The 22,047-nt window shown below is 37.8% G+C and overlaps 1 long non-coding RNA gene across 1 annotated transcript in view; it reads left to right on the forward strand.

Moving 5' to 3' along the window:
* LOC135363761 (uncharacterized) overlaps positions 1 to 22,047 on the forward strand; it is a 114,558-nt gene that overhangs the window by 22,324 nt on the left and 70,187 nt on the right. The window contains exon 2 of the long non-coding RNA XR_010409818.1: positions 16,049 to 16,119. This is a non-coding gene — a long non-coding RNA (uncharacterized LOC135363761). The remainder of the gene's footprint in view (positions 1 to 16,048; positions 16,120 to 22,047) is intronic.

Raw genomic sequence — 22,047 nt, forward strand, 5'->3', positions numbered from 1 at the left:
AGTTTTTTTATTGAAGTATATTTAGCATACAGTATCATATCAGTTTCAAATGTACACTATAATGATTCAATAATTTTATATGTTACTCAATGTTCATCACAATAAGTGTGCTCTTAATACCCTTTATTTATTTCAACCATCCCCCTACCCACCTTCCCTCTGGCAACCACTAGTATGTTCTCTATATAGAGTCTGTTTTTTTGTTTGTCTCTTTTTTCTTAGTAAGTTCATTTGTTTTGTTTCTTAAACTCTACATGAATGAAATAATATGCTATTTGTCTTTCTCTGACCGATTTCACTTAGCATAACACTTTCTAGGTCTATCCATGTTGTTGCAAATGGCAAGATTTCATCCCTTTTTTATAGCTGAGTAATGTTTATATCTACATGTATAGTCACAACTTCTTTATCCATTCACCTGTGGTTCCATATCTCGGCTATTGTAAATAATGCTGCAGTAAAGATAGGGGTGCATATATCTTTTTGAATTTGTGCTTTCATTTTCTTTGGGTAAATACTTACTAGGGAATTAATGGATCATATGGTACTTCTATTTATAATTTTTTCAAGACCCTCCATGTTTTCCGTAGTGGCTGTACCACTGCATTCCAACAAGGCACAGATGTTCCCTTTTCTCCACATACTCACCAACACTTGTGATTTCTTGTCTTTTTGATTTTAGCCATTTTGAAAGGTGTGAGGTGACATCTCATGGTGGTTTTAATTTACATTTCCCTGAGAATTAGTAAGGTTGAACATCTTTTTATCTGTCTGTTGACCATCAGTATGTATTTTTTGGGAAAATGTCTATTCAAATCCTCTCCCATTTTTTTTATTGGATTGTTTATTTGCTTGTTTGGTGTAGAATTGTATATGTTCTTTGTCTATTTTTTATGTTAACTCCTTGTTGGATATAACATTTACAAGTAATCTTCTCCCATCAGTAGGTTGCCTTTTTGTTTTGTTGATGGTGGTTTTCTTTGGTGGTTTAAAAAGTTGTGCAAATGCTCTTTATTTTGTTGTAGTCCCAATAGTTTAATTTTGCTTTTGTTTCCCTTTCTTGAGGAGACACACCTATAAAAGTGTTTCTGTGGCCAGTGTCAAAGAAATTACTGCCTTTTTTTTAAATTTTATTTTAGAAATGTTATGATTTCAGGTCTCACATTTAGGTCTTTAATCTACTTTAAGTTTATTTTAATGTATGGTTTAAGAAAGTGGTCTAGCTTAATTCTTTTGCAAGTGGCTCTCCAGTTTTCCCAGCACCATGTGTTGAAGAGACTGTCTTTTCCTCATCGTATATTCTTACCTCCTTTGTCATAGATTAACTGACTATGGAAATGTAGGTTTATTACTGGACTCTCCAGTCTGTTCCATAGATCTTTGTGGCTGTTTTTGTGCCAGTACCATAGCATTTTGATTACTACAAAAAGCTTTGAGAGTGTGATACCTCCAGCTTTGTTCTTCTTTTAAAAGGTTTCTTTGGCTATTTGAGGTCTTTTGTGGTTCCATTCAAATTTTAGGATTGTTTGTTCTATTTCTGTGAAAAATGCTGTTGGTATTTTGGTAGGTATTGCATTAAACCAGTAGATTGCTTTGGGTAGTATAGACATTTTAACCATATTGGTTCTTCCAATCCATGAATCCATGAATCCATGATAATATAGAATATCTTTCCATTTGTTTGTGTCATCTTCAGTTTTTTCATAGTATTTTATAGTTTTTGGGGTATAGGTCTTTTACCTCCTTGGTTAAGTTTATCTTAGATATTTTATTATTTTTGGAGCAATTGTAAATGGGGTTTTCTTAATTTTTCTTTCTGTTACTTTATTGTTACTGTATAAAATTCAACAGAGAGAAATGTTTAATTGAAATTATTTTAATTTTTGTGTGTGTTTATTGTTGCATTGTAAGAGATATTACATATTCTTTTTTTAATTTAATTTAATTTTATTATGTTATGTTAGTCACCATATAATACATCATTAGTTTTTGATGTAGTGACCCACGATTCATTGTTTTCGTATAACACCCAGTGCTCCATGCAGTACATGCCCTCCTTAAAACCTATCACCAGGCCATTCTTATACTAAACACTTTTCAAATAATTTGCTCATAGTTTCTTCTATATCATGGGTTGTATAATTTTTTTAATTAATTAATTAATTTATTTATTTTAAGATTTTATTTATTTGAGAGAGAGAATGAGCATGGGGAGGGGCAGGGAGAGAGGGAGAAACAGACTCCTGCTGAGCAGGGAGCCTGTTGTGGGGCTTGATCCCAGGACCCTGGGATCATGACTTGAGCCAAAGGCAGAAACTTAACTGACTGAGACACCCTGTGATCATTATTTTTTGGTGGTATTTTAGATGTACATTTTTTTCAATATTAATGAAACCCTATTCATGATTTTTCTGCTTACTTGTACATTTATTGTAATATCTAAGAAACTGCTACATACATCAAGATTATAATGATTTATGCCTTGTTTTGAGTGGTTTTATAATTTCAGCTCTTACATCTAGGTCTTTGTTACATCTTGAGTTAATTTTTGAATATTTTGCAGGGTTGGGGTCCAAATTCATTCTTTAGCATGTGAATATTCAGTTGTACCAGCACTATTTAAGGAAAAAACTATTCTTCCCTTTGAAGAATTGTGGCAGTATCAATTGATCATAGTCATATGGATTTATTTGTGGGTACTTGATAACTTTATATTGATCTATATTTCCATCCTTATGCCAGCACCATATTTTCTGTATCACTGTGGCTTTATAGTAGGTTTTGAAATTGGGAAATGTGATTCCTCCAACTTTGTTTTCCTTTTTCAAGATTGTTTTAATTATATTGTTGTTTCTTTTCTCTTCCCTAGATATTTTGTTATTTTCTTGCAATTTTATATGAATTTTAGGATCAGCTTGCCATTTTTTGTAAAAATAGTTGTTGAAATTTTGATAGATATTGTGTCAGATCTTGATTAATTTGGGAAATATTACCATTTTAACAATATTAAGTCTTTTAGTCTAATGCATAAAAAAATCTTCACATTTTTTTAGGTCTTGGTTAATTTCAGAAATGTTTTGCAGTTTTTTGGTGCACAAATCTTGCCTTTTTTTTTTTTTTTCCTGAATCTGTCCCTAATTGTATTTTTAAAAATGTATTATGCATGAAATATTTTTTTCCCAATTTAATTTTTGGATTTTTTTTATTATCGATGCATGGAAATGAAAATGATTATTTATGTTGATCTTGTGTCTTATAATCTCATTAAATTCACTTTTTAGCTTTATACTTTGGGGATACATTAAAGGATTTTCTCTATAGTCTCATGTAATTATAAATACAGATAGCCTCACTTTTTTTCCTCTTTATATTCTTAATAACTTTTATTTTATTTTTTTGTTCAATAGGCCTGACTAGCATATCTCCCATGAATGTGGCCACAGTGGATATCATTTACATTTTCTTGAATTTAAGAGAAAGTTTTCAGTCCCTCATCATTATGTATGATATTAGTTGTGTTTTCTTTATAGATGCTCCTTTTCAGGTTGAGAAAATTCCATTTACTTGTGCTTTTTTTGTATTTTTATTATGAAAGGACGCTGGGTTTTGTCAGATGATTTTTCTTTGTCTATTGAGATGATCATGTTTTTTTTTTTTTTTCTTTATTCTATTAATGTAGTATATAACATTGATTGGTTTTTGTAAATTGTACCAACCTTACATACCTGGAGTTAATCCTAATTGGTCAAGTTGTATCAATGTTTTTATATACTGCTATATTTGACTTGATAATATTCTTTTAAGAATTTTATATCAATATTCATAAGGGTTATTGATCTATAGTTGTATTTTCTTTTTTTAATATTATTTTTTAAAGATTTTATTTATTTATTTGAGAGAGAGTGAGATAGCAAGAGAGAGAGAGAGCATGAGCAGAGGGGCAGAGGTAGAGGGAGAAGCAGACTCCCCAATGAGCAGGGAGCCCTATGTGGGGCTTGATCCCAGGACACTGGAATCATGACCTGAGCCAAAGGTAGATGCTTAACCGACTAAGCCACCCAGGCACCCTATAGTTGTATTTTCTAATGATATTTTTGGCTTGTTTGGTTATCAGAGTAATACTGACATCATAAACTGCATTAGGAAGTACTTCCTTCTCTTTCATTTTCAGAAGAGTTTGTGAAGGATTGGTGTTACTTTTTTCCTTTATTCTTTAATAATTTATTGCATTTATTTATTTATTTTATTTAAGTATAATTAACATACAGTGTTATATTAGTTTCAGGTGTGCAATAAATTGACTCATTAATTCTATACATTTCTCAGTGATTATCAAGAAAAGTGTACTCTTTTTTTTTTTAAAAGATTTTATTTATTTATTTGACAGAGAAAGACACAGCTAGAGAGGGAACACAAACGGGGAGTGGGAGAGAGAGAAGCAGACTCCCTGACGAGCAGGGAGCCCAATGCGGGACTTGATCCCGGGACTCCAGGATCATGACCTGAGCCGAAGGCAGTTGCTTAACCAACTGAGCCACCCAGGCGCCCAAAAAGTGTACTCTTAATCCCTTTATCTTCTTTATTTAAAAAAAAAAATTAAAGATCTTATTTATTTGACAAATAGTGATAGAGATAGTGAAAGAGAGCACAAGCAAAGGGAGCTGCTGGCAGAGGAGAAGCAGGGAGCCCAATGTGGAGTTTGATCCCAGGACCCTGGGATCATGACCTGAGCCAAAGGCAGATGCTTAACTGATTGAGCCACCCAGGCACCTCCCCCTTTATCTTCTTTAAATGTTTGTTAGAATTCTCCAGTGAAGTCATCTTGTCTTGGGCTTTTCCTTGTGAGAAAATTTTTTGTTACTAATTCAATATGTTTGTTAAAGATTTATTCAGATTTTCTATGTCTCCCTGAATCTTTTTTTGACAATGTGTGTCTTTCTATAAATTTATCTATTTTATCTCAGTTGTCTAAGTGGTTGTAATACAATTGTTCACAGTATTGCTTGTAATTTTTGTAAAAATTATTTATTTCTGTAGGATTGTGATATTCCTTCCTTTATTTCTGATTTTAGTAATTTGTATATCTTCAGAAACTCATGACTTACCAATTTTTTTATTTTTTCAAAGAACTATTTTTTATTTTATTTCTTCTCTACGGTTTTTTACTTCTATTTTGTTTATTTCTACTCTAATTTTTGTTTTTTCCTTCCTTTTGATTACCTTTGGGTTAGTTTGCTCTTCATCTTTTAGTTTCTTAAGATGGAAGGGTAGGCTAGTAATTGGAGATCTTTATTTTTGCTCCTCAATTCCTGAAAGATATTTTTGAGAACATAGAATTCAGAGAAAACAGTTCTTTGCTATAAACATTTGACAAATGACAAATTTCATGTCACTTCATTCTGGCCTCCATGCTTTCAGATAAAATATATATATATGTCTGCTGTCACTTAAATTAGTGTTCTCTCATAGTAAGTTATTTATTTATGGCTCCTGCCATGATTTTTTAAATTCTTCAATTTTCAGAATTTTAATTATAATATGCCGTGACATAGATTTTTTTGTTCATGTGCGTTTATTCAATTTGGGGTTTGTTCAGGTAAAGTTATGGTAAATGTTCTCATGTTGGAAGGGGTTTTCAGAGTTTAAGACTCCCTGCCCCTGGAGGGATCACCTAGAATTTCTTGTTAGTTTTCCTAGATGTGATGAAGATAAGGAAGAAAAAGAGGTGGGCTTGCAAGATGTTAGCAGTTCAACATAAAAAAAAAAATGAAGTTAGACTTATTATAGCTATAGTGGGTTTTATAACACTGAATGTGGTCTATCTTGGTGCATGCTTAATGTGAGCTTGAGAGAAATGTGAATTCTGTTATTGTTGAATTGTATAGCTTATACATTTTAATTAGATCCAGCTGATTGACTGTTTTAAGGTCAAGTATATGTTTACTGATTTTCTGCCCATTTGAGCTATCAATTACTGAAAGAATGGTGTTGAAATCTCCAGCTGTAACAGTGAATTTGTCTCTTTCTGCTGGCAGTTCTATCAATGTTTGCCTCATATATTTTGACACTCTGTTTTTAAGTGTATACATGGTAATGATTATTAGATCTTCTTGGAGAACTGACTCTTTTATCATGGAGTGTTCCATTTTAAAACTAATGCTCCTTGTACAGAAGTCAGCCTTGTCTTAAATTAATATATCTACTTTAGCTTTCTTTTATTAGTGTTAGTGTGGTATATATTTCTCCACTCTTACTTTTAAACTATCTGTACCTGTATTTTTTTTTAAAGATTTTATTTATTTATTTGAGAGAGAGAGTGAGAGACAGAGAGCATGAGAGGGGGGAGGGTCAGAGGGAGAAGCAGACTCCCTACCAAGCAGGGAGCCAGATGCGGGACTCGATCCCGGGACTCCAGGATCATGACCTGAGCCGAAGGCAGTCGCTTACCCAACTGAGCCACCCAGGCGCCCCAGTACCTATATTTTTTAAAGCAGTTTTCTTTTTGTAGACTACACATAATTCTTTTAAAAATTTTCTCTGACTTTCACTTTCTGTCCTTCAAATTGTGTATTCAGACTGTTCATACTTAAAGTACTTATTGATTTAGATTGGATTAATATCTACTGTGTTTGTAATCACTTTTTCTTCCTTGTCTGCTTTTAATCAAGTGTTTTATATGATTCCTTTTTCTCTTTTAGCATATAAATTATATTTCTATTAAATATTGTTTTAGTGGTTGCCTTAGAATTTACAGTACATATATGTAGGGTTAAGCTAAGTCTAATTTCTATAACACCATTCTGTTTTATGGGTAGTATAGGTACCTTAAAACAAATTATTTTCAATTCTTCCCTCCTGTCCCTCACATCATTGCTCTTATTTATTTATCTATATGCAATGTTATGGATTGAATTATGTTTCCCCTAAAAAGATATGTTGAACTCCTAACTCCCAGTACCTCACAATATAACCTTATTTGGAAATAGGGCCATTGTGGATTTAATTGGTTAAGATGAGATCATACTGGCTTAGGGGAGGCCCTAAATCCAAAATGACTGGTGTTTTTATAAGAATATGACCTTGGGAAGACAGAAACACACAGGAAGAATGCCATGTGATGACACAGGCAGAGATTGGAGTGTTGCAGCTGCAAGCAGAAGAACACCAAAGACCCTGGCAAACCACCAAAAGCTAGGAAGAGGCACAGATTTCCCTACAGGTTTCAGAAGGAGCATGGCCATGAAGACACCTTGATTTTGGACTTCTAGCTTCCAAAATTGTGAGAGAATAAACTTCTGTTGTTTAAGCCACAGAGTTTGTGGTACTTCATTACAGCAGCCTTAGGAAACTAATACATATCATAATCACATATTACATTGTTATTATTATTGCTTTGAAGAGACAGTTATCTCATGTTAAGTATACAGATTTTATTTTGTCCTTAGTTATTTGCTCTCTGATGCTTTTTTTTTCTTTTGTAGATATGAGGTTATGACATATAATTTTCCATCTCCTAAAGAACTTATTTTAACATTTTTGCATGGCCAAATTTCTAGTGATAAATTCTCTAAATTTTTGTTTGTTTGAGGATATTTTTTTTTAAAGATTTTATTTATTTATTTGAGAGAGAGAATGAGATAGAGAAAGCATGAGGTGGGAGGGTCAGAGGGAGAAGCAGACTCCCTGCTGAGCAGGGAGCCCGATGCGGGATTCAATCCAGGGACTCCAGGATCATGACCTGAGCCGAAGGCAGTCACTTAACCAACTGAGCCACCCAGGCGCCCCTGTTTGAGGATATTTTTTACTTCTCCTTCACTTTTGAAGAATAATTTTGCTGAATATAGAATTCTAGGTTTTTAAAAAAATATTTTAAATTTTATCTTCAAAATCTATGTTCATGATTTTTAATAAGTTTACTGCAACTCTTCTTTCTTTCTTTCTTTCTTTCTTTCTTTCTTTCTTTCTTCTCTCTCTCTCTCTTTCTTTTTCTTATTTAATTTAATTTAATTTAATTTTATTTTATTTATTGATTATTTTAAGTAGGCTCCGCAGCCAAGCATTGAAAGCCTGAACTCAGGGCCTGCGATCAAGACATGAGCTGAGATTAAGAATCAGACACTTATCTTTGGGGTAAATTTGGGTTCTAGAGGGGAAGAGGGTGGGGGGATGGGTTAGCCTGGTGATGGATATTAAAGAGGGCACATATTGAATGGAGCACTGGGTATTATACGCAAACAATGAATCATGGACCACTACATCAAAAACTAATGATGTAATGTATGGTGATTAACATAACATAATAAAATTCTTAACTGTTATTCTCCATAGGTAAGGATCTCCCTCATCCACAATGATCTATCTGAAGTTTGAATAGGATATGTTTATAGATGTTTTAGTATTTATCCTGCTTGGTATTTTCTGAACTTCTGGATCTGTGGTTTGGAATCTGCTATGAATTTAGCACAGTTCTTGGCCCTTTTAACATCAAACATTTCCTCTCCTTTATCTTCTCTTTAATCTCTTGTAATTCAATAATACATATATTACACCTTTTGACATTGTCTTATAGTTCTTCCATATTCTGTTCTTCTCCTCCTCTTCTTCCTCTCCTCTTCTTCCTCTCCTCCTCTTCCTCCTCCTCCCCCTTCTTCTTCTTCTTCTTCTTCTTCTTCTTCTTCTTCTTCTTCTTCTTCTTCTTCTTCTTCTTCTTCTTCTTCCTTTTCCTTCTTCTTCCTTTTCCTTCTTCTTCTTCTTCTCTCTTTGAACTTCAGCTCATGAAGTTTCTGTTCACATCCTGACATCTCTTCAAACACACTGATTCTTTATTGGGCTGAGTCCAATCTATTGATGAGCATAGCAAAGACATTTTTCAGTTATGTTACAGTAGTTTTGATTCCTAATATTTGCTTCTTATTCTTTCTTAGAGTTTTTATCTTTCTGTTTACAGTATCCATTTGTTCTTGTGTATTTACTTTTTTTTTTAAATTACAGCTCTTATCCTATCATAATTGCTTTAAAATTTCCTGTCTGATCATTCCCAAATCTGTATCATATCTGAGTTGGTTCTGACGCTTGCATTGTTTCTTCAGGCTGTGACTTTTGTTATTTATATTTTAGAATGCCTGTAATTTTTATTGAAAGTCAGACATGGTATATAGGATAAAAAGATTTGAGGTAAACAGGTCTTTACTATGAGGGTTTATGTTAATCTGGCTAGGGGTTGGGTTGTTTTTAATGTTTGCTGTAGTTATAGGGCCAGGGGCTTTAAATTATTCTAATATCTTTGTTTTTGTCTTTCCTGTTGCCTTTGGGTTTCCCTAAAAATTCTTTCTTAAGTAGAATCTGAGACAATTTTTCATTTGTCAGCCTGTGTTACTATACTGGAAACATTAATGTAGTGATAAAAAGTGGGAGTGAGAAAGTGTTCTATACTCTTATGATTGAATCTCCATCTTTTATTGAACCTATGTCTCTGGGTTGATGCCTACATAAGTGTTTCTACTTTGTTTTTTCCTTCCTCCATTATGTTAGGCAGGAAGGCAAGAAGGAGCTCAAGTTCTATAAGTACTCTTTTCCCTGTATGGAATAAGGCTCCAATAAAGTCTTTCTCATGAAGATTAAGGCTGTTATAAAGAATGCACTGGAGTATATCAAAATGATTGATTTTTTCCTCTCCCTGCTAGACACACAAGTAACTTCCTTGACACTTCAGAGTGAGAAACTGATGGGGTTACTAGATGTAAAACATATGAAAGTTTGGGCCCCTCCTTAAGACTATGGATCCCAGAAGTTTTATGCTTTCATGTTAGCCCACACTCAGCCTACAGAAATTAGTCAAAATTTTGATTTAAGTTTTCCTACAAGTTTATGACTCCAGTACTGTAAGCTGATTTTAGCTCTGAATCTCCCCATTTACCTGTTTCTCCAGATTTTGTGGTGGTGATTTCCTCTGTGATAATTGTTCTCTGATGGGTCCAGGAAAATTCACTGATTTTCAGTTTGTTCCACTTTTTTTTTTTCTTGTTGTAAGGATATAAGGTCTTTTCACATCAGATCTGAAACTGGGGCACACAGTACATTTTTTATCTCCAATGGTGTAGACTTCATTTCAGAAAGTTTAATTTTGGCCTTTATTATATCTTCTGTCTCAACTTATTTTTTTGAACATATGCAGCACAGTTATAAAGTTTTTTTTAAGTTTTTATTTAAATTCCAGTTAGCTAACATACTATTAGTTAACATAATATTAGTTTCAGTTTAGTTTAGTTTACGTTAGTGCCATATAGTGATTCATCATTTCCATACAACACCAGTGCTCTTCACAAGTGCCCTCTTTAATCCACATCACCTATTTCACCCATTCCTGCACCCACGTGCCCTCTGGTAACCATCAGTGTGTTCTCTATAGTTAAGAATCTGTTTGTTGGTTTGACACTCTTTCTCTTTTATTCCCCTTTGCTCATTTGTTTCATTTCTTAAATTCCACATATGAGTGAAATCATATAGTATTTGTCTTTCTCTGACTGCTTTATTTCACTTAGCAGTATGCTCTCTAGCTCCATCCATTTTGTTGCAAATGGCAAGATTTCATTCTTTTTTATGGCTGACACTTGTTTTTTTCTTGTATTGTTGATTTTAGCCATTCTGACGGGTATGAGGTGACATCTCATATATATCCAAAAAAACATAAAAGGTATTTTTTGCTGCCTTTTTGTTATTGGTTTTTAATTTTATATGTTATAACCAAGAAAAACATTATATAATTTGACATCTGTTTATCCTTGCTTTGTATGTGGTCTATTTTTGAAAATGTGGCATATTTCTAATTATTATTTGCAGCAATCTGTATGTCTATTATATTACTCATCATATTGTTCAATATTTGTACTGATTATTTTATATCACTGGTTTCTCAGATTTTGAGAGGTGAGTTAAATACATCTATATATTTAGATTCTTCAATTTCTCCTTGTAATTCTGTCAGTTTTACCTTTATACATTTCAAAACTATTTTATTACTTGCCTACAGGTTCTGGGTTTCTATATTTTTCTAGTGAATTTCATTTCTTTAATGATGTTCAGGTTCACTTTTTCTCAATAATAATTGCCTTTTACTTTAAAACCTATTTTGTTAAACCATTTTATTTCAGTTTATATTTCTCCTGATATGTATTTTCTTATCTTTTTACTTTCTCTTAAATTAATATTTAATATTTTCAAGTTGTACTTAAACGTTGTTTAAAGGTTAAAATAGTTATAAATGAGTGAAATGGTGAACTTCTGGAATGATTACTCCAGAATCATTATGGTGATTATATCTCCTGTCATCCCTGCCACCAGCCTAGCTCAGAAATTTTTCTGGATAGGAACAATCCCAGATTCTTGAGTTGAACATTGGAAAACTATCATAATTTAGCCAAAACCTGAATTTAAAATTTTAATTTTTTTGTTTGCTAGTTTTTCAAAAAAAAGCTTTTGATATATCATCAAGGATCCTTGGCACTATGCTAGATATTTGAGCACAATTAGTTCAGGTTGACGGTGTCACAGCCATTACAGAGCTGACTGCTTTATTTTCTATATATTTATGGCCAAATAGGGCTACTCCTCTTCCCTTCACATTTCTTCATTTAGTCTCTATGCTATTTTCCCCCACCCCTTACAAACCTCTTCAGTCACCTACTTCATAGAATGTTGGGCTGAAATTGCTCATAGTGAGCCTCTAATATTCTATCTTGAGGGTGGGGAAATGGAGACCATGGCAGGGAAAAAGAATGGCTTCTGCTGATTAGTGCTAGCTTCAAGTTCCACTTTGCCATCATGTACTCTTTCTCCCAAAGCCTGATATCTCCTCCAGACTTCCCTCCTGTTCTGTGTCTACACTCAGCCTACTCTTCACTCTCTAGCTCAGATTATGTCTTGAATAAAGTTTTTTTTTTCCTATTGCCATGATCTAAAGCACTCGCTCCATTCTTTAATCTCATCTAGTGACCATTGCCTATAGTACACAAACTATGCCTTTCTTTACTCTCCTTTGTCACTAACAAGCTTCTATTGTGTAATTGTATGTGGCTTTGTTAACTGTTTTCCAAGGATGATGTAAGCTGCTCAAATTGGGAACAGCCTTCTCACCTCTCCATGTTCATCAGTGTCCTGTAGGCACTAGATCACTATTTACCTTTTCATAGGTTCCTGCCTTGTCTTCTGCTTCTCACAGGGAGCTTTTGGGGAGCAGAGAGAGGGAAAGGCTTGGGTCTGGTTGTATTTTCCTAGCTCCCAGGTTAATAACCTGCACCTAGGAGTTTGTGGCTACAGTAAATATTTGTTAATTTGAGGAGCTAGTGCAATCCATGTCCTTTCTTCCTCCTCCACTTCTGCATATAAACTGCTTTCTTTTCCCAAGGTACCCTCTCTTCATTATGACTGTAGTATTTCACAGAAATTCTGCTCTCTCTATACCAAGAGGACACAAAGCCTTGGAGAAACCACTTCAGGGATGAATATACCCAGTGACACTTGAAATTTTCTGTCTCAAATGTTTTAAAAATTCTCCAAATTATTTATCAAGGATTTTAATTTTTTCATGCTTTACTTTCAATCCCCCATATAAATTGTATCCTTTCCTTTGTTGCTATTGAAGAAATCTCCCCTAGTTCATTTGTGAGTCTGACATGCTTTGCATATAAAATTGAGAGCTGGAGATTTCCAAATAGTAGTCAAAATTAGAACTGTGTTTTACCATTTTCTTCCTTCCTCCTCTTTTGGCTTGAGTCATTTTGCCTTTTCATCCAGCTCTGGCACTACACCAGCCTTTCCAAATGTAGCATCTGAATTATTAATGCTGCTCAGGCCATCAACAATGCTCATGAAGCTTGTGCACAGCTCAGTCTGAAAGGATGCACCAAATCATTAATTGCTGGCTTTCCACTATAAACTCTAGGACCATATCTGTCTGGAGATGTTAATTTACTAAATTATTTCCCTACTGCCAGTTTTTAGATTACTTCAAGCTTGGTTCAATTAAATTTATTTTAACACACATTTGTTAACTACCTACATCGTCCCAGGAGACCAAGTCGGCAGTTGTTTCTCAGCAGATCTCATAAATTAGTGTGGGAGAAACACACAAACAACAAGGCAGGTGGAGGCACAAGTAGTATCAAATACAGAGGCAGAATCACTACCTCAGAGTATGGGTAGAGAAGACTCCATTGAGGAGAAAGAATTTTATCCCATCCCTGAAAAATGAGGACCCAGAGAATGGTGGAGAAGAGTTGGACCAGAGGGCATTCAGAATAAGGGAAGGACATAAACAATGAAGTCCATGTGAGAAAAAGTGAGGAACATTAAACATGAAGCGTAAAGTTACCAGGACACAAGGGACATTTAATAGTGCAACACAGGACGTATCACATTATTCTTTCCACCAAAAAGTGGATTCTCAGCTCAGAGCCATGAAGGGGGTTCCTTTAAATGTAAAAAAGTGACCAGGGTAAATACCTGCTTTCCACTGTGAAAGACAAAACTGGATGTACAAGTAGGAAAACTCAGGAAAGCAAACACTAGGGTAAGTCAGGGCTGAGCCCTCTAAAAGCAGCAAACATCCAGTTGTGGAGATGTTTCTCAGGAGTGGTAGATGATGGACACAAGTCAGTCTTATTTCTGTAAGAGTCTGGGAAAAAAGAGTCTGTAGGCTATCCCTACAGCCATGCAGAGAAAAAAATGACTGGCAACACAAGTATACACTTGAGAATGACTCTAAACTTAGATAACATTTATTACAGGAGACCAAGAAAAAATATTTATATATCTTACAAGAACTATGTAAAATGGAAATGAAAACTCAATGGGGAGCTATGGGGAACAGCAGAACTGGTGATATATGAGGAAAAAGAACCACAGCAGAGCCAGACATATTCTCCCCTTAGAGATACTTGGCTAAGGGCTTGCACCAGTTTTTCCCTGAGGAGTGTTGGGAAATGTTTGTTAAAACATACTCTATGTCTTTGTTTTTCAAAGCTCCTTTTACAGAAAATCCCACTCAAGTTGGATTGACTTCATTTGCTAGAATAACTGAAGAATCCAAAGCCAAGGCCTTGTTGTATCTGGATAGGGCTCTATGATGGGTCAGGAAGTGTCCCCTTCATCTCTTATCTTCCAGTCTCACTTTCCTACAGTCCTTCCACCTCCCCCCAGAACTCCAGGTTGACACCCTCCCTTGTGCACATCTGGAAGAGAGAGAAGGTCTCTATTTCTAGCGATACCAGCATAAGGCCCCGGCATCATTCTCACTGGCCCTGATTGGGATGTGTGCCCACCCTAGGACCAACCACTGTGGTAATTGAAATGGACTGATGGGATAAAGGGGGTTTCTCAAGAGAAATTAGGGTGTTGGGAGGGAAGAGAAATGCTGGATTTCATGAACTCACTTGAGAAATATATACCTACCAATGACATTGTCAGACCCAATTCAAATTTTGCTTTTTCTGGGAAACCTCTGTCTTACTCAGTGTCTGCTTGCCCTATAGCATTTCCCTCTCCATTTATTACAATCCTATTTCCACAAACTCTGTACTCTTTCCCATTTTGACAGGGCACCAAACCCAAGAAGGGTGTACTGAGGTGCAAGTGAACAGGAATGGGGTGCAAACAAACACATTATAGACCTACAGAGACATGGATTATTGGTGGTATCACTGCATCAATTCTTTTTTTTGCTTGAGGTAAAATTGACATGTTAGTTGCAAGTATACAACATAATGATTCAATATTATACATGAATTGATTCTTTTGGGGTAAAGATATAAACACTTCAATTTTTTTTTACAAATATTTGTAAATTAGCTATAATTTATTGCAGGTAATATCATTTAGTAAAATGAGTTCTTGACTCATAGAAGGTGCTCAATGAATAGTTTTTGGATGAATGAGTAAATAGCTGAGAGCAAGCGTCACATAATAATATTAGTTAAGATAATAACTAATATTCACTTATTATCTTCTCAGTGCCAGCTACTATGGAAACAGTTTTTTTCTCACTCATTTGTCACAAAAACTGTAAGATAGCCAGTATTTGCCTTATTTTCCAGGTAGGAAGAACGAGGTTCTGAGAGGCTGCTTGATGTATGTATGATTGATGTTATGCAAGCCCATACCATAAATAGATGAGGGAATTGGGAGGCAAACAAGTTTGTCTGTGTCCAAAGTCAATTCTTTAGTCATAAGCTAATGACAATCAGGTATTTTGAGGTGCAATAACCTTTCCTAAATTCCAGCTTCAGGTAGAACAGTTGAGGACAAATGTGTTCTGGTTGGAGTAGCAGCATGGGGAGAGAGAGAGTGTGTGTATGGCTATGTATGTCTGTGTGTGGTGGGGAGCCAGGGTGGGTTTTGGAGCCCCTATCCCTACAGCCATGCAGAGGTGCTCTGTAGAACAACCAGACCTCTCTGAGACTGCTTGCAAATCATGCCCACCTTCAAGCTGCTGCTGGCCTGATTTGAGGCCAGTCCCTCTGACTGTTAGTCTCCACACCATCCCCAGTTGTTGGTTATTTAGGCAGTTGTGGGTAGCTGTCTGGAAGAAAGAAGCAACACTCACCAATTTCCTGGCTTTCCTAAAGGAAGCCTCACCTGCTCATCTTAGATCTCATAAGCTGGATCTCAGTGCCTCAGTGACTGAGGAAGGATAGTTGCCTCTAGAGCCTGGTGCACACCCACACAGGCTATACCAGGGCATTGGGAGGCTTTACTTGTGGTAGTCCAGATAAGAAACCTAGATTAGCTGGGACCTTGATGCCCTTGGCCTGGTTATCTCTTAATAAGAAATATTTCTAGTTAAAATAATAATAATAATTAAAAAAATAAAAGATGAGTTGCATGTGTGCAGGAAACTGTGCCCATCCTTAAAATACTGCTGGACCTGGAGTTGGGGCACACTGTTAAAAACCTTATCAGTGAAGCCCGCTGACTACATTGCTGATGTGAATTATCAGAACATGTTTGGTATTATAATCCCCACACTCTTCAGAACATATTTCCTCTTTGTCAGGGCAATAACTGAGAAAATGCCTCTCTTAAAAGAAGAGGAACTGCCACAAGGAGTTCATATTTCTACTTAAGGTAAGAGGAACACAATTAATAGAAGACTGTATGTTCAGATGGAAAACTACGTTTTATTCTTACTTCATTCTGTTCAGAGTATACGGAGCAAATTCATTACCAGGCAAACATATTTCTTTCTAGAATTTTTGATGAATTATCAGATAAAGACTGGGGCTCCTAGAAGGGTTCCACACCTCCAGCAGAGGGCTTGGCCTTGGGAAATGGAAATCTACCCTTGGCTCAGTTGTGTGCTTCTTTGTTCAATAAGCTAATGTTTGGGGTGCACACACCAAGTCGGAACTGAGCATAAATTGGAGTGGCGAGTGGTGTCCTGACCACTGGCTGGGACCCCGATGTGAGACAAGGTCAGTCATTTGGAACATCACTGCAGGAGAGCACAAAGGTGCTGGATATAATACCTTAAGTGTTGACAGATGGCGGGGTGGGGAAGACCCACTTCTGGTGCAGAGAGAGGACCTGCTGGTTGCCTAGACTTTGTGGGCTCTACATCAAGGGCAAACTCATTATGTGTCCCCCACTCTTTGACTATCTTTGAGCCTCTCAGGGCTTGGGTGAGGGTAAAGGGAGAGAAAAAATGTCAAGTGACAGCTTTTCTCCTGACTGAGGAGGCTGGAGGCAAGGCTCCAAAAGAGTCCAAGGGATTTACATCAAATAATATTTTCTGGATTATCTTGTGTTTAAATATAACATTTTGTATGAAGTTTTTTTTCACCACATGCTTGTATTTATAAAAAAAATTCTCTTAGAGCTAAGCAAAATTGACATGTCCCAGTAGCTCTGGGCCCATGGTGTATACTCAGAGGAAGGAAAACAACATATGACGAAAGGTGGGCTTATTTGACCCTCTTAGAAAGTTGTGGGATTGGGACACCAGAAGGATGCATTTATCTCAGCCAGAGATGGATGCAACTCATCAAGGGAGCCCTCCTGGTCCATCCTATTCTGTACTGATTCTCACCTGACCTACTGCTCCCATCTTCTGTTTCTGTAAAGCACACTGTACCTGTTTCTGGGAAGACAGCTGGTATTCCCTCCCACAGCCTTTCTGCTTATTATTCCCCACACATGCCCATTCCTACATTACACACTCACAGGATTTCAAACCTCACTTCCTCCCAGAAGCCTTCCTGGACTGTGTCATCCCATGTTGAGCATTGTAGCATTTATTATCCGAAGAATTGAACGTCTTGCTTCATTATACACTGCTTTATTCTATAACCACCCTACTCAGGGCTCACAAGCAGCAAGTGATAGACCACATTCAAATCTGGATGTGCCTGGCTGAGAGCCCATGGCTTATTTTCTGCAGAGAGAAAGCCCCCAGCTGCAACCTTCCTGTCTTACCTGGATATTTGATATCTTCAGGTACCCATGGCAATATTCTGCTATTTGTGAGTCTGGTCCTGAGAGGGTATTCAGAAATACTCAAGGATTCATGGAAAGGGCCTCAGAGATAATCTAATCTGACCTCCTCCTTTCAGAGAGGATACCAAACACCAGAGTGGGCCACAATATGAGTGGTGGCAGAGCTGGGTGACAGCCTTATTCCCTTGCCTGTGTTTTATGTTCAAGTGAGCCACAGAATCTCATGATGCCGTGAGGGCAGGCATGGGGGAGACAAAGAAGGCCAGTATTACAGGCAGCGTGTCTGCCTCCATCCACTACTTTCAGAGAGAGGTAAGGCCTTCCATGCGTTTCGCCTCCTGAGTCCTGCTCTGTGCCCAGACATTGGCTTCAGGTCTTCCAGAAACTCAGTCCTCCCATTAACATGGTTTCTGGGCAGACACTCTTGACTTTACCTGCTCAAAATAACCTAGTTAATTTAGTTCCATTTCCAAGTGCTCTTGAAAAAATAGCATCACTTCTGGTGCACTGCTAATGGAGACATCTGCACACTGATGAGGTCTGGCATATTCCTTCCAGTACCTGTTCCTGCTCCTAGCCTCCGGGTCCCTGCCTTATCCCCTGGGCACCTGGAAGTTGAATCCCCTTTGATTCCCAGTCAGGGGTCAGCCCCTCTCAGGGTCCCCCACGTCCATTCCCTTTTCTTTTCTTCCTCCTGTTCCTTCCAGACTGTCATTCTACCTGGATGTAGGATCATCTCCCAATTGCCGACCTCACTCAGTTCCCCTGAAACATTTCATGTTGTGAAATCTGTGCACCAAAGTGAGGCCAACCATCATAAGACACAATTTTGATTATATCATTTAATCTTCTTTATCAAAAATATTCAGGGGGTGCCTGGGTGGCTCAGTCAGTTAAGCTCGGGTCATGATCCCAGGGTCCTAGGATCGAGTCCTGCGTCTGGCTCCCTGCTCAGCAGAGAACCTGCTTCTCCCTCTCCCTCTGCCCTTCCCCATACTCATGTTCCCCCCCATTCTCTCTCTCAAATAAATAAATAAATAAATAAATAAATAAATAAATAAATAACTTAACAAAGGTATTCAACTATTTCTTGTTGTCTAAACTACGAAGTCCACCCTCTCAGCTTCCACTTCTCATATGTGCAGCATGGTGCAGGTGCAGTTTGGATTCCCACGGCCTGCCACTTGGGCGTCCTCTTGCAGGGTTTGGGTGGGGGCCACAGGCTTTGGGGTAGGTATTCCTGCTTGGCTTCATCCATGCATGTGACCAGTACAGATCCCTTACATCTCCGGACCCTGTCTTCTGAGACACTGCTTTTCTCACACAGTTGGTGGCACTGAAAGTGCCAGCACAGAGCTCTCACACACAGGCTGCTCACCCCATAGCAATGAGGACTCTCACTTCCCAACACAAAGTCTCTCTCTGTGCCCTTCCCCCATCCTCTAACCTCACCTAACCTCTAACCTAACGTCCTAGCTTTGTACTTTTTAGTTTGTTAGGCTGCCTGCCTTAGTCTCCTATCTGAAACCTCCTCAGACACCAGCTTCCATGTCCATGCGTGTGTCCACCCTTGGTCACCCTGGGCCACAGGGGTGATCTGCTATGGTCCAGCAGGCATCACTCTCTGCCTCACCTCAGGGGGTATGCTAGGCTTACAACATCCTCTCTTAGGTTGCAAGTGCTAACATCAACCTTGTCTTATCCCCCAAAGCAGGAGCAGTGCCTCATTCATGAGCAGGGGTAACCATTATCCCCACAGTGTGAGAGCTCTGAAAGGAAAGGCTGCTCTGGTTTACTTATGTCCCAATGTCCAACATGGTGCCTGGAGCACAGAGAATGCTCCCTTGATGCATGGTGAGTGGGAGGCATGTGGGTCACTGGAAGGAGCCTGGGACTTTGCAAACAGTGACTACAAACTCACTCTGTTTCTTCCTAGCTGCGGATCATGACAGGCTGTTAGGCAGCACTCTGTGCCCCATTTGCCACATTTAAATGATAGGGAGCTTTGCTATTCTTTGGGCATCTGGGGGAGGTGGAAAATGACAGGACATATGAGAAGCCCTGAGCTCCTGACAGCAAATCCTTTTCCCTTCAGGTTCTGCAGCTAGGTGGTCATGGCCATATGGGGGTTCATGGAAAGGATTCTGGGACCAGGTCTGGGATATAGAGAAAGCTGGAGTGGTAATATGTGTGCTCAGCACTTGTATGTTCATTTCCCTCTGGAATAACACCTTTGTAACAACACAGAATGGTGATGTTTTGTAGTGCTCCTCCTGGAGAAAGTGAAGGCGAGTCCTACCTAGAAAGGCTCTGTCATTCAGTATTCATTCCTGCTTTGCATCTGAGTCTCCAGGTTTGTGGCCCTGCCTTCCACAATGTCAGAACAAATTGTCCTGTTAACCACTTATGGGGAGGAGGGCCAAGATGGGAACTGGGTAGAGGAGACTGAAAATGAGATAGAAATTATTCACTTGCAACTAGTTGCTTTGGCATTTTGTAGACATAGCCTCGGGCTCATGTCCAGTATTGCAACCCACACCAGTCCATTAAGGAAGGAGATTTTTTTGTGTAGATTATGAAATATTGATTGTTCATCTTCCTTAACATTTTAATTGCATTTCAGAGAACACTGAGCTGCAGTAAATGTAGGGCAGCCTGGTTTTCCTTTGCTCCCAGGGGAACAGAGAATCTGGAGAAGCAAGAATTCAGAAAGCAGCCTTATAAATAAACCAGAGGAATTACAGTGAGGACAGCTATACATGGCCTGATTGGCAGCAACAGTGTAAATCTGAATATGAGGAAAGCTGGTTTCTTGGGTGTAGGAGAAAAAAAAATCAAATCAACTTTCTGGTGTGAAAATTCAAGGCATGTCTGAGCATATATGCTCATTCTTGGCCAACCCAAAGATTTCTGCACTGCAGAATGCTATTCAGCCATTTCCTGCTGCTCTACCTGAGCACAGGGTGGGTGGTAGTGTTATATCCCAGGAGGTAGAGATTGGATAGAACCCTTGAGAACTAGGTCCCAGGATAATGCGGAAGCATACACAGGATTTCTGTACTGTTGGGAGAAATGTGCTGGTGTCTGGGGAAATGGGGTTCACAACCTGTTCATCTGATAGGAAAAAAGCAGAATGCACTATGATCATGGAGACCTGAGGGCTGGGTGCAGACACAGAGCTGGCTATGCCTGCCTCCAGGAGCCCCTTCCATCCTTACACTATGTCAGTACTATCCCCGGGGATCAAAGGTCCTGGCTCAAAAAGGACTGCATTGATCTAGCAAAATGAGACTTGGCTTGTAAATTAAATAAAACTAAGTGAAGCTTTTCCAGAAGCTGACCCAAGACCCCTTGTGTTTAGAATGCTTCCCTAGCCCCTTCCAAGCTCTGACTAAGAGCAGGAATTGCTGACTCCATTCACTCCTCATCTATGATTTTCTGCTTTGTGATTTATTTTGTGCTGGCATCTTAAATGGTTAACTTCTCATGAGTTGCATGTTTCATCTTTCTGTGTGGCAAGTGCCTCAGAGTAGTGACTGCACCATATGCTTCAGAATAAACATTTGATCTCAATTCTGAAATGTGTTCTTCTCCCCGGGCTTTACTTTGTTGATGAAGAAATACCCTAAGAATTTAGTGAATTCCCAAGGCTATGTGGGGAATGAGACAGGGTTAGGGCTGGACTGCAGAATCCCAAGGACTGAGGGTAAAGACAAACTGCCACTTGTCGACACTGGGCTGCAGGGGCACACCCAGCAGAATTGCCACATGAAGTATGCTATTTCTTTCCTTCCTCTGCTCAACAAAATTACTGTCATTAATGATCCTGTCATAGCCAGTGATACAATTTTCTTGACTAGATTCAATTTTAAATATATTATTAAATTCAATAAAAGTATTTTATGTATGAAATAAATTTTGCACTTACCAAACAAAAGATATTATATCTTGTAATCTCTACTGCTTCACCATTTTAAAATTTCAACACAAATGAAAACTTGTTGAGGTCAGACAGAATTACAGAGTTAAAATGACTCTAGTTCTGTGTGTTTGATTTTATGCTATGACTGGCAACTTTGAATGTACTGTTTAAATACAAGAATATGAGTACTTTCAGGGATGCAATTGCAAACTGCACCCAAGAAGATGAAGTTTTGATGAAAGTTTGAATAAACACAGATAGCTGAGTTGGTTGAGTTGGTGTGTGTTAGGGCAAACTATATAAAGGGAGGTCTCTGAATCACCTTCCAGGTAGAATACAATCTTTATTTAAAGATAAGTCATAAAAATGTGCTAATTTGAGGCTAACATTTTTTATTAAAACTGAACAGTAATAGCAGCAATTGTTTGGAACTTAAGCCAGCATAAGATTTTTCAGAGGAGGGCGCCTGGGTGGCTCAGATGGTTAAGCGTCTGCCTTCGGCTCAGGTCATGATCTCAGGGTCCTGGGATCGAGTCCCGCATCGGGCTCCCTGCTCTTTGGGAGCCTGCTTCTCCCTCTGCCTCTCTCTCTCTCTCTCTCTCTGTCTCTCATGAATAAATAAATAAAATTAAAAAAAA

This window comes from Mirounga angustirostris, unplaced genomic scaffold (assembly GCF_029215605.1).
Source record: "Mirounga angustirostris isolate CCGP_5_RB_7025 unplaced genomic scaffold, mMirAng1.0.hap1 SCAF_3, whole genome shotgun sequence".
Classification (NCBI taxonomy): Eukaryota; Metazoa; Chordata; class Mammalia; order Carnivora; family Phocidae; genus Mirounga; species Mirounga angustirostris.